This window comes from Hylobates moloch, unplaced genomic scaffold, assembly GCF_009828535.3.
Source record: "Hylobates moloch isolate HMO894 unplaced genomic scaffold, HMol_V3 SCAFFOLD_6, whole genome shotgun sequence".
Classification (NCBI taxonomy): Eukaryota; Metazoa; Chordata; class Mammalia; order Primates; family Hylobatidae; genus Hylobates; species Hylobates moloch.
The window spans coordinates 78831715-78847090 of NW_026652281.1; the positions used below are offsets into that span (position 1 = coordinate 78831715).

Here is a 15376-nt window from a genome sequence, read left to right on the forward strand (position 1 = left end):
GAGAGGTGAACTGACTCGCCCAGAGTTGCACCACAAGGCTGGGGCTTTGACCTCTCTGTCACCCACCTCCCCTGGCCCTGCCAGCAGGATGCTCACAGCCCAGGGGCCACCATCCAGGTCCATCAGTCTGAGGAGGGGGCACCCACAGTATTGCCGGAGGCTCAGCTGAGGAGGATACAGAGGCTATGGTGAGGGCGGGAGCCTGTGGCCGGGGACAGCAGGGCCTTTCTCCTGCGGCACCAGGAAGCCTCTGAGTACTGGAAGCAGTGGAAGGACATGGCCAGTGTTGTGTCCCTTTTATGCTGTGAAACTTTTTTTTTTTTTTTTTTGAGACAGAGTCTCGCTCTCGCCCAGGCTGGAGTGCAGTAGCGCAATCTTGGCTCACTGCAACCTCCACCTCCCAGGTTCAAGCAATTCTCCTGCCTTAGCCTCCCGAGGAGTTGAGATTACAGGCATGCACCACCACGCCCAGCTAATTTTTGTATTTTTAGTAGAGATGGGGTTTTACCATGTTGGCCAGGCTGGTCTCGATCTCCTGACCTCAAGTGTTCAGCCTACCTCAGCCTCCCAAAGTGCTGGGATTATAGGCGTGAGCCACCACGCCCAGCTTGTGCTGCGAAACTTTTTAAAGCAAGAGTATGTATTATTGTTTTCACTGTTTTTATGTATTAAAATAAATAATTTCAAAAGATTCATGCTTTAGAAAATCATTCTGGGAAAAAAAACTGCAAGAAAAAACAGACAATATGATACATTTATGTGTGAAACAAAAAAAGAACCAATGAAACAGTCCCACAGGAAAAGGCCCAGCAGGTTACCCACTGGACTGACGACCAAGGCCGTCGCCAGGAAGGGACTAAACGAAGGGTCATCACAGGGCACTCGTGCTATATATCTGCGTTTGATTTCTTATAGACAGAGGCATTTCTAAGCTACCCGTACAACTCAAGATTCATAAAGTTAAAAAAAAAAAAAAAAAAACAGAAGATCACGCTGGTGACAATGGAGGACGTGGCCATGTGAAAGAGTCAAAGAAAACCCAGGCCAATGAGCTCTGTCAGAGGATCAGACTGTGGGGCCCAGAAAAGATGAGAACAAAGCCCAGGGCAGTGACACTAATGTGCCATGCTCAGCGAGGAGCTAATCTTCCATTTCAGTAAAGTTTTTAAAAGGCAGTTTAAATTAAAAAGTAGTCATAATAAGTGAGTGGAACATGGACGTGGTGAGATCGTAACATATGACAATGACATCTGGCCTCGGCTGCTGGAGAACAGGCATCAGGAGGGAGGCATGGCCTGACTTCCTGCCTCCAGGCCTCTGCTCACGGGCCCCTCCTTTCTGAAAAGCTCTCCCTCCACTGCTGCAGCCACCTCGGATGGCCTGTTTTTCCAGGAAATGTTCTCTTCTGCCCCCGGTGCTGTCTTCCTCTTCCACACTATGCAAGGCAGCTCTTTGCTGGCGTGGGAGCTGAGCTGTTCCGTGCCTGCCTGTGCCGGTGACTTGGCCAGACACACTTTTCCACCCGCAAGGGGAGCCAACGCTGGGCAGCTCAGGTGCAAGAGGCCCAGACATCAAAAAGCCTCGTTCAGTACAGAGTGAGTGACAGGAACCCTGTCCACCCAGTGTGACACTGGGGCAAGTCCCACCTCTCTCTGAAAGTGACAACTCACATTTTCCACTAACGAGGCCCCTCCTGGGTATCACTGAGAACAATGTGCCCTGTGGGCAGATGAGAGGCATTCTGATCTACTGGACTTTCCAGACACCCCATTGTGGGGAGGGAGCCAGCAGCCCTCTCTGCCCTTCCCCTCTCCCCGCCGCCTCTGGTTTGGTGTCCGGCCTCATTTTTCAGAAACCATGAATGTTTTGCTGTATTTTCATCTGACCAACCACTTCCTCCTACTGTACTCGCTCACTGCAGACACCAGTCACCGCTTGGGCGCTCCCGTTCTCTCTGCTATCGCCCTCTTTCCTTCCACATGCTTCCTGCATCAGGGTCATGTCCACGATCTCCATTGCTGACCCTGTAACTGTTTCTCACGGAGGCCCTGCGCTCTTGCAGCTCCTCTTAATTGTGACCTGAGAAGAAACTTCTCTTACGCTCAGCACCCCCAAACCCTTCAACTGCAACAGAGGTGGCGTGGTGGCATGGGGCCAGAAGCAGAGGTGTGGGCTCCAGCTCATCCTGCCCTCCCGCTCTGTGGGGCCCTGCGTGAGCCTCTCCCCCACTTCTCATCTCTAACAGCCACACACAGTCTCGCCTCCAGCCTCACACATGTCCAGAACCCTCTTCCCTCCCGCCTCTCTACCACCACCCCTGGCTGGACCCCAGCCTCCTGATCCTCTGGCGGCCTCCCGTACAGGCCTTCCCCGACCAGATAAAAGCTGCACTTCCCAGCTCTGCCCTCCCAGGGCTCCAGCACTTCCTTCCTCATCACGTGGCGCTCCAGTTACTGTGCCCAGCCACCCCGAGGTGACGCCTGCCAGCCCAGCAGCCATGTCCCTCCCTAACGAGACCTTCACCTTTTTTCTTTCTTTTTCTTTTTACAATTGTCTTTCTCTTACATTTCTGGCTTTGGTGAGAGAATAATTCCAGGTATGATATTTAGGGAACCAGAAAGCAGGAAGCTGAAGGGACCAGAGATTAGGGCAGCCAGGAGTAGACAGAGAACCCCTATCAGCCAGACACTCTCCCAGTCGGAGCAAGGGACAAAAGGAAGCTTGGAGGTGGCTCCAGCCCAGAAGCTACAGAGGGCCAGCTGCTCTGGCCATGCGGTGATGCCATGCTTCCTGCCTATCCCCGACTGTGCACCTGGCCACCAATGAGTCCTATGTGTCCCTCCCCCAATAGCATCCTGACACTTTTTTTTTTTTTTTTTTTTTTTTTGAGATGGAGTGTCACTCCATCGCCCAGGCTGGAGTGCAGTGGCACAATCTCAGCTCACAGCAACTTCCACCTCCCAGGTTCAAGCGATCCTCCTGCCTCAGCCTCCCCAGGCACTGGGACTACAGGTGTTTCACCACCACACCTGGCTAATTTTTTGTATTTTTAGTAGAGATGGGATTTCACTATGTTGGCTGGGCTGGTCTCAAACTCCTGACCTCAAGTGATCTGCCCACCTCAGCCTCCCAAAGTGTTGGGATTACAGGTGTGAGCCACCGCGCCCGGCCCCGACACATTCCTTTCTAAGTTGACCAGAGCTGGGGTCTCTTGCTTGCTCCCAAGATCTTTATGATGTCCACTAAGTGCTAAGGTTGCACCAGATCGCTGCTTCCCAGCCTCAGGTCTTCAGGACAGCTAATGTCTACAGCTCTGCCCCTGCTCTCTCCCCTGATTCTGGAGCCCTGGTGGAGAAGCTACAGTTTGCCAATCTGTAGGGATACACTGGGCCAAAGGCATGTCTGAGGATCCTTTTGACCTCAATATTCTACGAGCCCATGGTCATGATAAAGAGTGTGGGATAAAGTCCGTATCGTGGGATTCTGAGACAACTTTCAGTCTTAGAAATACCACTTTGAAGACTTAGGAGTTAATTAACAACACCACTCCTTTTCAGAATCCAGAACCAACTGAAGAAAAAGACACACCCTTCAGTAAATATCAAAACATCAGGTTTTCTGTAGGTAGAGCTGGATCAGAGGCTGGTTCTCTGCACACCACCAACCTCCAGTCAGTGATATGGGAGGCCCAGCTACGAGGACAGAGGAACGAGGCCCTGGCCCTAGTACAGATGTCTCCTCTAGAGAGAAAGAGATACCCTAGCCAGGACAACCAGCAACATGTTTGAATCAAGCAAGTTGAACCTCTAAACCTCTAAACACAGTGCCACCTGTGTTTTCTCTACTTGGAAGAGGCAGGGTGTGTCTGGATTTCTTAAGGGCTGTAGTAAAGTAGCTCATGTTAGGCTAAAATCAAGGGGCCTGCAAATGTGTGGCTATGATTCACCTTATTATGTGCCAGCACTATGCATTCACATGGTTCATTTCATCATGACAATAACAGTAACTCCATAAGGTGAAATCACTAATATCATCTGTATATACAGGAGGCTTGGAGAGGTTAACAACTTGCTCATAGTTTCCGTAACTTGGAAGGAAATGGAGCCCAGGCTTGCCCGACCCCAGATCCTAAGCTCCCAGGCACTAAGCCCCATGGGCTCCACAGAGCAAGCCTGAGGACATCCTCTATAGCAGACCCCACTGTCATCTCATCTATACCCTCCTGCACCTGCCCTGTGCTTCAGAGTCACTGAGAGAGACTGGGCCAACGGGGAAGGATGGAAGGCATCTGGGCACCTGATTAGGACACCAGAGGTGGTACCCAAAGAGGAGCTGCACTCACAGAGGAGATGCATCAGATCAGCCCGGCCTAGCCTAGCCCAGCATCCATCATCCCCTCAGCCCAGCCCAGCCCAGCATCCATCATCCCCTCAACCCAGCTCAGCCCAGCATCCAACATCCCCTCAACCCAGCCCACCCTAGCATCCATCATCCCCTCGACCCAGCCCACCCCAGCATCCATCATCCCCTTGGCCCAGCCCTGAGCACTGGGCCAGGTCCAGGGTGCAGGGACAGCATGCAGGGCAGCAGGAGCAGCTGAGGAAAGGCAAAGACCCTGGAGCGGACAGAGCCACTCTTCCTTTAGCAGGAAATGTCCGTCAGTGGTGGCAATTGAAAACGGGCCTCCAGGCAAGTGACAAGCACTGAACAAAACAGGACACTTCTCCCCTGAGGAGAAGGGTTGGCTCAAGTCATCTTGAGAGATCGTTTTTTTTGGACTAATTCTGTATACAGTTTCTCCTTTTCTTTTAAAATTAAATTTTAAGGCCAGGTGTGGTGGCTTACACCTGTAATCACAGTACTTTGGAAGGCCAAGGCAGGAGGATCGCTTGAGGCCAGGAGTTCAAGACAAGCCTGAGCAATGGATCAAGAGCTCATCTCTACAAAAAAATTTAAAAATCAGCCAGGCATGGTGGCATGTGGCTGCAGTCTCAGCTACTTGGGAGGCTGAGGCAGGAGGACAGCTTGAGCCCAGGAGTTGAAGACTGCAATGAGCTATGATCGCATCACTGCATTCTAGCCTGGGTGACAGAGCTAGGCCATCTCTCAAAAAAATAAAAGAAATGATTAACTTACATTGGAATGTAATGTTACCAATGAGCCTCTTCTTGCTATATCAGGGTCCCTGCTTCCCAGAGGCTGCTGGAACCTAGGATTCACTGTGCACTTGGGCAACAGGAAATGGGGAAGTCTACTGCCCTGACCTCTGACCAACAAATAGTTTTGTTCTAAACTAGGCAATAAAAATATAAAATGTTATTTTTAGGCAGAGGAAATAACAGCAAAAAATAAGACTCCAAGGGCCCAAGCCACTGCGAGCCAACTTACCCTCTGACAGCCCTCCTGACAGACAGGGTGGACGGGTGGTCCTGCTAGCACAGCACTGAGGACAGGCAGGGGAGGCCCTGGATGAGACGGGGGTGCAGGAGTGGAGCTGGCCCAAGAGAGCAGACCCTGGGCTGGGAAGAAGGAAGGCCTGGTGGGCAGGACACGGGGCTGGGGAGGTTTGTGAGGGGCCACAGGATTTCACCTCTCAGCCTGTAGCTCTCATCTTTCCCCCAACCACCTGGGGAAAAAGATGCAAAGATGAGGACTGCCATGGGCACTTCCGAGCATGGCCAGTGAACAATGCTGGGAAGAGGAGGGTGGAAGGAGAGTGGCTGGTCTGTGGTAGATCACTTAGAGACAAACTGTCCTCTCCATCGGTGCACCAGCTCATTCACTACACGCTGCGGCGCCGCTCCTCACCTCTCAGCAGACCCTCAGCAACCACTGCAGAGGCGAGCCAGAAAGGATCGCTGCTTCTCTTTCTCAGAGGTCAGAGAGATGAAGGACATACCTAAGACGGGACAGGAAGTGACGAAGTCCAGACCAGAAACCAGATATCTGGCCATTAGCTGGATGCAATCACGAAAGGATGTGGGCATTCATCAGAAAAAATTCTTACATATACATGCAATGATGTTGAGAATACTTCAAAATAACGTGGGTAAGCAGGTACAAACAGGTACCTCAATCTAAAGAGAAAAATGAGTGTCGTGTGACAAGGTAGATTAGCTCAGCGCTCTGACAGTAGAGAAGGAATAGGATTTTAAAAACGTATGGTTTTAAAACCTATTGTTCTGAGATCTGTACACAGAGTTCTTTTCTTCTTAAACTCAAGAAGTTTATTACAATCAGAAAGTCTGCTCTTTAGCCTCACTCAAATGACAGAGCATAAAACTTATTTTATGTTACTGGGCACAGTACCTGCATCTCAGCTGCATGCATTTATGATACTAAAACCTATGACACCACTGCAGGAGTGGTGATGGGGACATCCACTTGCTGTCCCTATCTATGCAGCATATATGGGACCTTCCCTTGGCTGGAGGTCTATCAGTCAAGACTCCCACTGGCAATAAAGCAGTGCCCACTGGTTTATCACGGTAAAGTTCTGGATCATAATGGAAATCGTCATGAGAAACATAAACTACTATATATTTTGCTACTGATGCTGTTCATACACATTTCATCTTAATCACACCCACTGAAAACAGGTGGTCCATCTATTCTTGAGATGAGTGGCAGCTCTGACACCTTCTGTGGTGCTCTGGTCCCCACCCCTACCCATGCAGGAGCCCTCGCAGAGCTGATACAGGGGCTCTGCAGGGGATGGGAGAGGAGGCTTCCTGGTCATCCCAGCCCCTGAAACCAGAGCAGCTCCTCCTGATCCCTGTTGCGTAAGTTACCTCCTGCTCAGATTGCACTGAGCGAAGTGAAAATGGACAAATCCGATGCCTACAGAGGCAGGCAGGAAGCACAGCTGCAGACAGCTGTGGGCACAGCAGGGAGCTGGTGGCACGCATTGTACCAAAGAAAGCAGCACTGCTCTGCTCCAGCCGAGTGCCCAAGCTTTGGGTGTTTACACAGAATCTCCTGGCGGCTGTTTTCTGTTTAACCTGGTAATTCTTAAAAATTACAAACACTATAGTGCAAACAAACAATGCCTGTAAGTTATATACCACTGACAGTTCACCGTCTCCCAGTTCCGATGTGGGCAGGAAACCCGCTGTCATGAGACACAGTGATTAACGAGGCCACTCTGTTCCCTGACCCACCAGCTAAGCAGTTACTATTTCTCACACAGGCTGGACTGCGAGCAGCTCAAAGGAATGGACCGTGTTACACTCATTCTTCTGAGAGATTGAACATGCAAACGGCCACTGGGCTGCAGCCAATGGCCAGACCACGTATACAAGCAGAACTCCAACCCAAAATCTACATCAACCTGCCCAGAAAGCCCGCGCACCACCTCTAAGTCAGACCTGCAGGAAGCCAGGCCAGTCCCCCAGCAACCAGTCCAGAAGCCAAAACTAACCCACAATCATGGCCCAAAAGGACCAAGGCAGGATCAGTAACTGATACTACCCTAATTGATTTTATTTTATATTTTAGAGATGGGTTCTCGCTCTGTCATCTAGGCTGGAGAGCAATGGCGCAATCATAGCTCACTCTACAGCCTCGAACTCCTGGGCTCAAGTGATCCCCCCCACCTCAGTCTCCCCAGTAGCTGGGACTACAAGCACGAGCCACTATGCTCAGCTAACTTTGTTTTTTCTGCAGCCCCTGAGGTCTCGCAGTGTTGCCCAGGCTGGTCTCAAACTCCTAGCCTCAAGTGTTCCTCCCGCCTCAGCCTCCCAAGCAGCTGGCACTACAGGCATGTACCACCATGCTCACCAGCTTCCCTAATTTTTATCCCTGTTTCTAAGAGACAACAAACCAGAGAAAGCCACATATGCACTTCTAACCAATCACATTGGACGCCCCACTTCTGGTTAGCTGTCTCCACCTTGCCCTGGCCAGCAGCCTCCACTCAGGGCACACCTGAAGCCTCCCCACTCCTCTGCCTACCTGGAGTCTCTGCCAAACCCAAGTGGAGGCTGCCTCCCTTGCTGGAGCAAGCTCTAAATAAGCAGCCGCTGCCTCTTCTGCTACCTGGTCTCCATTTATGTTCACACTTTATCCGTGGAGGACTCAATTTGGTGCCCATTCTGGGCTAAGCAGGGGCTAAGAAGTGGCTGGTATGAAGGCGGCTGACTGGAGTCGCTCTGACAGGAGCCGCCCTTCCCTTTCCCCACTCACTACAGTCTGAAGCAGACAACAGCCTCCAACATTCTCCCAGTGTCCCCTCTAGCCTTCTCCATCTGTCTGTCCTCCACATGCAGGTGAGTGGAGCCAGGTCCCGGCACTCCGCCTGGAAGCTGTCTGGGGCTCCATCCCCTGACCTATGTTCCCACCTGCCTTTCTGTTCCCCCCTCCCCCACACCAAGCTCCTCCCCATCTCAGCCCCTTCACTCATGCTGCCTTCCCCACAGATCTCTGCAGGGCTGCCCCTCATCACCCGAGCATCGCCACATATGGCAGCTCCACAGAAAGGTCTGAGCAGAAGCCCTGGCCAAAGCCACTGCCCAGGCCCGCTCTACTGAGGGACTCAATGCTTCCTTCCAGCACTTAGCACCCCAAACTACCACACTGTCTGCCTCCAAGTTGCTGTCTTTCTCTTTCTAAGCAGAATGCCAGCTCCCTGAAGGCTGGGATCTGTTCATCCTATTCACCACAGCACCCCAACATTCAGCTGACACTCAAGACGTATCCGTCAACGAACCAAGGAAGATGTGTGGTACCAGTGGTGACCATGCTTTCTGAATTTTCTAGGAAAACCCCAACAACAGAATTCAGCCCTGTGGTCTATACAATAACTCCTATCACACTATCATACCAGCACCATGGGTCTTCTGATAGTCATCCCCCACCACTCACCCCCAGGAACTGGGATTAGATGGCAAGTTAAGGGGCAGAAAAGGAAGGAAGAGGCAGTGGTGACCATGAAGTGAACGTGTGCCCACAAGTACTCTGTGCCAGGCACTGAACATACATTCCCTTGCTTAATCCTCACGACTCTTCCGTGAGATGAATGTGATGTCCCTTATAACACAGAAAGCTGAGACTCAGAAAAGTAAAAGAACTTTCCCCAGACCCTGGAAGAAACAGGACTTGAATTCATGCCTTTGAAAAATGGCTTCCCTGTTCCAGCCAGCGGGGTCTGTGGTAATCCCACTGAATCCATTCCCAGTACTTCCATACATCAGGACATAACCTCTCTCATGTCTGGGATCCTGTTCAAAATGCATTCCCAAACACATGATGTGTGCACTAAGGGGAGCGTGAAGCGCACAGAAATCCTGGCTCAGCAACTCCATGCTGGCCTGAAAGGGCTGAGGTGGAGCCGTCCAGCCGGGACTCCCATGCTGCAGACATGAAGAATGGGCAGGACTTGGACACATCTAGGCCAGCAAGAGCCAGAGACACAAAAGCAACATCAATTTCCTTGTGGTTACAGAGCTTATTGAACCCAAAAATTCCTGTCTAAGCACTTAATAGCTGCCGGCTGTCAATTCTGTACGTTGAGAAATTCATCAAGTCACGCGTTAGATGTTACTTTTCACACTCATTTTTTGCCACTTTTCAGTTATGATCTCAGACTTTATCTCCCTTGATTAACTGAAAGGCAGACCGGCTTTGACAGTGGTATGCTGATTAACTGTTCATCAGGGCCAAAGGGGAGAGCTATAAATGAAATCACCAAGAACAGAAGGAAAATGTACTTGGAGCCAGCTTCTAATTATGACTGAGTCTTCCTTGGAAAGAGAAGGTGCTTACAAATAGGACTACAGACAGGATGGAATACTAAACCAAAATGTCAACATCGCTGATTCACCATCAACGCACATAGCCTGATGATGTACAGGAGGCCAGTGTGAGATGACGAAGCAGATACAGGCACGTCAGTCAGCACGCTGGGAACAAACCCGGGATGAAGGCAGACAAGAGAGTTGACAAAAACAGAAAATCTTTCTCAAACCCCAACGTGACTATGATACTTGATTCACTCATCTAGTTTTGACACATGTATTTCAACGACCTGGTTTTTGCCCAAACATCAAATTATTTACTCTGCTCACTGAAGTATTTCTAAATCTGAATTTTTAAATCTAAAACTTCAGACGTTTTTACCTAACTTGTCCTTAAAACAATAGATAATTTAAAACCTCATAAAAATTAACATTAAATATAATAATACAGCATAATTAGTTCTAAAATGTTAGTGCTGGAGAGTTTAGAACTGTACCTCATAGCAATCTGGCAACCATAAAATAAGAATGAATCCAGGGAAGTATTTTAAAACTAATAGGTAAAAATGGGATGAAGAATGGGATTATTTTTTGAAACAGGGTCTTGCTCTGTCACCCAGCTGGAGTGCACTGGCACGATCGTGGCTCACTGCCACCTCTGCCTCCCGGGCTCAAGGGATCCTCCCACCTCAGCCTCTGAGTACCTGTGATTACAGGCTCACGCCACCAGGCCCAACTAATTTTTTTATTTTATGTAGATACAGTGTTTCGCCATGTTGCCCAGGTTTGTCTCAAACTCCTGAGCTTGAGTGATCCGCCTGCTGCAGCCTCCCAAACTGCTGGGATTACAGGCATCAGCTACTGCACCGGGCCAAGAATGAGATATTTACCTTGTCTCTAAGTACCTCCCTGCAATATACTTATTAATCACACAGAAAAAGAGTAATTGTACACTGGACAAACCTGGCTGACCCCATCAACACCGTAGACGACCTGGTAGGATGCAGAGAGAACACAAGACCACTTCCATATTATATCTGCAAGATTAAAATTCCTAGATCTAATTAGGAGGAAGCTCCAGACAAACCTAAGCTGAGGAACATTCTACAAATAGCACATGTGGCTACTGAGCACTTAAAATGGGGCCAGTCTAAACTAAGTGTAAAATACCTATTGGATTGCAAAGACATATTTCCGTCACCCTCAATATGGTTTGGCTGTGTCCCCACCCAAATCTCATCTCGAATTGTAGTTCCCATAATCCAAACATGTCGTGGGAGGGGCCTGGTGGGAGGTAATTGAATCATGGGGGCAGTTACCCTCATGCTGTTCTTGTGACAGTGAGTTCTCAAGAGATCTGACGGTTTTCTAAGGGTCTTTTCCCCTTTCGCTCAGCACTTCTCCTTCCTGCCTGCCACCACGTGAAGAAGGATGTGTTTGCTTCCCCTTCCACCATGATTGTAAGTTTCCTGAGGCCTCCCCAGCCATGCTGAACTGTGAGTCAATTAAACTTCTTTCCTTTATAAATTACCCAGTTTCCGGTATGTCTTTATTAGCAGTGCGAGAACGGACTAATACACTCACCAAGTTTCCTTGTGCCTCTTTGTAATCCCTCTCACCTACCCATCCTATCCCTCCTCTACGCCATCCCCATGCAACCACTGAACCATCCTGCCCTTACAGTCAGGTACGCATTGTCTAGAATTTCACATAAATGGCTTCATATGGCCCGGCACAGTGGCTCACACCTGTAATCCCAGCACTTTGGGAGGCCGAAGCAGGCAGATCACAAGGTGAGGGGATCAAGATCATCCTGGCTAACACAGTGAAACCCCATCTCTATTAGAAATACAAAAAAGTTAGCCGGGTGTGGTGGCACGCACCTATAGTCCCAGCTACTCAGGAGGCTGAGGGAGGAGAATTGCTTGAACCCGGGAGGTGGAGGTTGCAATGAGCGGAGATTGCACCATTGCACTCCAGCCTGGGCGACAGAACAAGACTCCGTCTCAAAAAAAAAAAAAAAAAAATTGCTTCATACTCTTTCACCTCACTTCTTCCACTCAGCAAAATCACTCTGAGATTCATTCATATTCTAGCATGTAGGAATAGCTCACTTACTTTTATTGCTAAGTAGTATGGATTTATCACAGTCTGTTCATCTGTTCACCTGCAAATGGACAATTAGGTGTTCACATTTGGGGCCATTACAAATAAAGATACTCTATCTCTGTACAAGCCTTTGTACAGGCATATAGCTTCATATCTCTTGAGTAAATGCCTAAGAGAGGAATGGCTGAATCATAGGAAGTTGCCACACTGTTTTCCTAAATGGCTGTCCCATTTTACATTCCCAACAGTAGTATATTAGAGTTCCAGTTCCTCCATGTTCTCACCAATACTTGCTTTGCAGAGTCTTCTTCATTTTAGCCATTTTAATACACATGCAGTGGTAGCTCACTGTAGTTTTAGTTTGCTTTTTTTTTTTTTTTTTTTGAGACGGAGTGTCACTCTGTCCCCAGGCTGGAGTGCAGTGGCGAGATCTCGGCTCACTGCAACCTCCGCCTCCCAGGTTCGAGCAATTCTTCTGCCTCAGCCTCCCGAGTAGCTGGGACTACAGGCACCCACCACCACGCCTGGCTAATTTTTGTATTTTTTAGTAAAGACAGGGTTTCACCCTGTTGGTCAGGATGGTCTCAATCTCCTGACCTCATGATCTGCCCGTCTCGGCCTCCCAAACTGCTGGGATTACAGGTGTGAGCCACCATGCCCAGCCTGCATTTTTTAAATGTCTAATGATGTTGAGCATCTTTTCATGTGCTCATTTGCCATCTGTACAACTGATTTGCAGTGTTCAAATATTCTGCACATTTCTTACTGGCTTGTATGTTTTTCCTTTTTTCTTTTTTTGAGACAGGATCTCCCTCTGTCACCCAAGCTGAAGTGCAGTGGCACAGTCTCAGCTCACTCCAACCTCTGCCTCCCGGGCTCAAGCAACCCTCCCACATCAGCCTCCCAAGTAGCTGAAACTACAGGTGCATGCCACCACGCCTGACTAATTTTTGTATTTTTTTGTAGAGATGGAGTTTTGTCATGTTGCCCAGGCTGGTCTCAAACTCCTGAGCTCAAGCAATCCATCCACTTCAGCCTCCCAGAATGCTGGGATTACAGGTGTGAGCCACCATGCCCAACCGGGTTGAATGTTTTCTTATTTTAGAGCTTTGAGAATTCTCTATATATTCTGAATACAAGTCATTCATTAAATATATTATTTGCAAATATTTTCCCTTAGTATTTTGCTTGTCTTTTCAGTCTCTAAAGAGTATTTTTTTAAATGTAAATTTTTAATTGTGAAGTTCAATTTATCGATTCATTCTCTTATGGAGTATGCTTTTGGAGCCAAGAAATCTTGGACTAATCATAGGTCACAGAGGTTTTCTCCTATGTTTTCTTCTGGAAGTTTTATAGTTTCAGGTTTTACATGTAGGTCTATGACTCATTTTGAGATAATTTTTGTATTTGGTGCAAAGTATGGCTTGCAGTTCATTTTTTGATTATGGCTATCCAATTATTCCAGCACTCATTTTGGAAAAGACTATTTCCACTAAATTACCTTTGCATTTCTGTCAAAAATCAGCTGTCCACCTATGCGTGGGTCTGTATCTGGCTCTCTATTTTTTCCCTTCATCTGTTTGTCCATCATTACATGACTACCACACTGTCTTGATAGGACAGCCATACAGTAAGTCTTGAAATCAGGCAGGGTTCCTCTCCAGGTTTGACTGTCTTTTTCAAAGTAGTTTTGGCTCTTCTAGGTCCTTTACATTTCCATGTGAATTTCAGAATCAGCTTGTTAATTTTTATAAGAAGCCTTGCTGGGATCTAACTGGGATTTATTTGAATCTATAGATCAATTTGGGGAGAATTGATACCTTAACAATACTGAATTTCCCAGCCCATGAACATGCTATGTCTTTCCACTTATTTAAATCTCCTTTGACTTCTCTCAGCAATGTTTTGTAGTTTTCAGTGTACGGGTCTAACACATTTTTGCCAGATCTATTCCTAACCATTTCTTATTTTTAATGTTATTATAAATGGTGCTATTTTTACATTGCCATTTCTGATTATCCATTGCCAGCATATAGAGAAACAATTGGTATTTGGATATTGATTTTGTATCCTACAACTTCACTAAACTCACTTATTAGTTCCAGAAGATTTTTTGTAGATTCCATCGGATTTTCTACACAGATGATCATGTTGTCTGTGAACTGACAGCTTTACTGTATCGTCCTTTCCAATCCAGCTACCTTTTGTTTCTTTTTCTCACCTGAGTACACTAACTAGGACGAAAGTGGTGAGAACAGACATTCTTGTCTTTCTCCTGAGATTAGGGAAAAGTATTCAGTCTTTCACCATTAAGAATGATGTTAGCTGTAGATTTTACAGAGATCCCCTTTATCAGGTTAAGGAAGTTCCCTTCTTTTCTCACTTTGCTGAGGGTATTGTTTTTGTTTTTTTTTTAATCGGGAATAGCTGTTGGGTTTTTTTTTTTTTTTAACTCTGTGTAGAGGGCCGGGTGCGGTGGCTCATGCCTGTAATCCCAGCACTTTGGGAAGCCAAGCCAGGGAGATCACTTGAGGCCAGGACTTCAAGACCAGCCTGGCCAACATGGTGAAACCCCACCTCTACTAAAAATACAAAAATTCGTCAGGCGTGGTGGCACGTGCCTGTAATCCCAGCTACTCGGGAGGCGGAGGCAGGAGAACCGCTTAAACCCAGGAGGCGGAGGTTGCAGCGAGCTGAGATCGCACCACTGCACTCTAGCCTGGGAGGCTTTTTTGAGACTCTGTCTCAAAAATAAAATAAAATAAAATAATAAAATAGATGAAATTTAATTGTAATTTTTGTTTTTTGAGATGGAGTTTTGCTCTTGTTGCCCAGGCTGGGGTGCAATGGCATGATACTGGCTCATTGCAACCTCTGCCTCCCGGGTTCAAGCGATTCTCCTGCCTCAGCCTCCCGAGCAGTTGGGATTACAGGCATGCACCACTGCGCCCAGCTAATTTTGTATTTTTAGTAGAGACGGGGTTTCTCCATGTTGGTCAGGCTGGTCTCGAACTCCCGACCTCAGGTGATCTGCCCACCTCAGCCTCCCAAAGTGCTGGGATTACAGGTGTGAGCTACCGTGCCCAGCCTTAATTTTAATTATTTAAAAAAAATATATATATATAAATAAAAATAAAACTGTAGAGTTCAGACTCCTCATTTGTGCTCTAAGCCTATTTATCCTATTTATCCCCTGCTACTTAGGATCCCTTAGCTTCCTATAAAAAACTTTCTGCTACATCACACCAGGGCAGACATGAGATTTTGTCAAATATTTTTTCTGTACCTATTGAGATAAACACAAGATTTTTCTTTTTTAGCTTAATATGGTGAATTACACTGATTTTCAAATATTAATACTAAATCAACCCTGCAAAATCAGGATAAACCCTACTTGGTTATGTTGTACCATCCTTTGTAAACACTGTTAGATTAGATTTGCCACAGTTGGGTTTAGCATGTTAACATCTATGCTCATCAGGAGTCTTGTTTGGGGTTTTCCTTCCTCGCAATGTCTTTGTCTGGTTATGGTA

At 47.7% G+C, this 15376-nt stretch overlaps 1 protein-coding gene across 2 annotated transcripts in view; it reads right to left on the reverse strand.

Annotated features, from left to right (window-relative positions):
* The window catches only part of NSMCE1 (NSE1 homolog, SMC5-SMC6 complex component), a 43152-nt gene that overhangs the window by 10608 nt on the left and 17168 nt on the right, over nucleotides 1–15376 (reverse strand). The gene's annotated exons all lie outside the window — the stretch shown is intronic.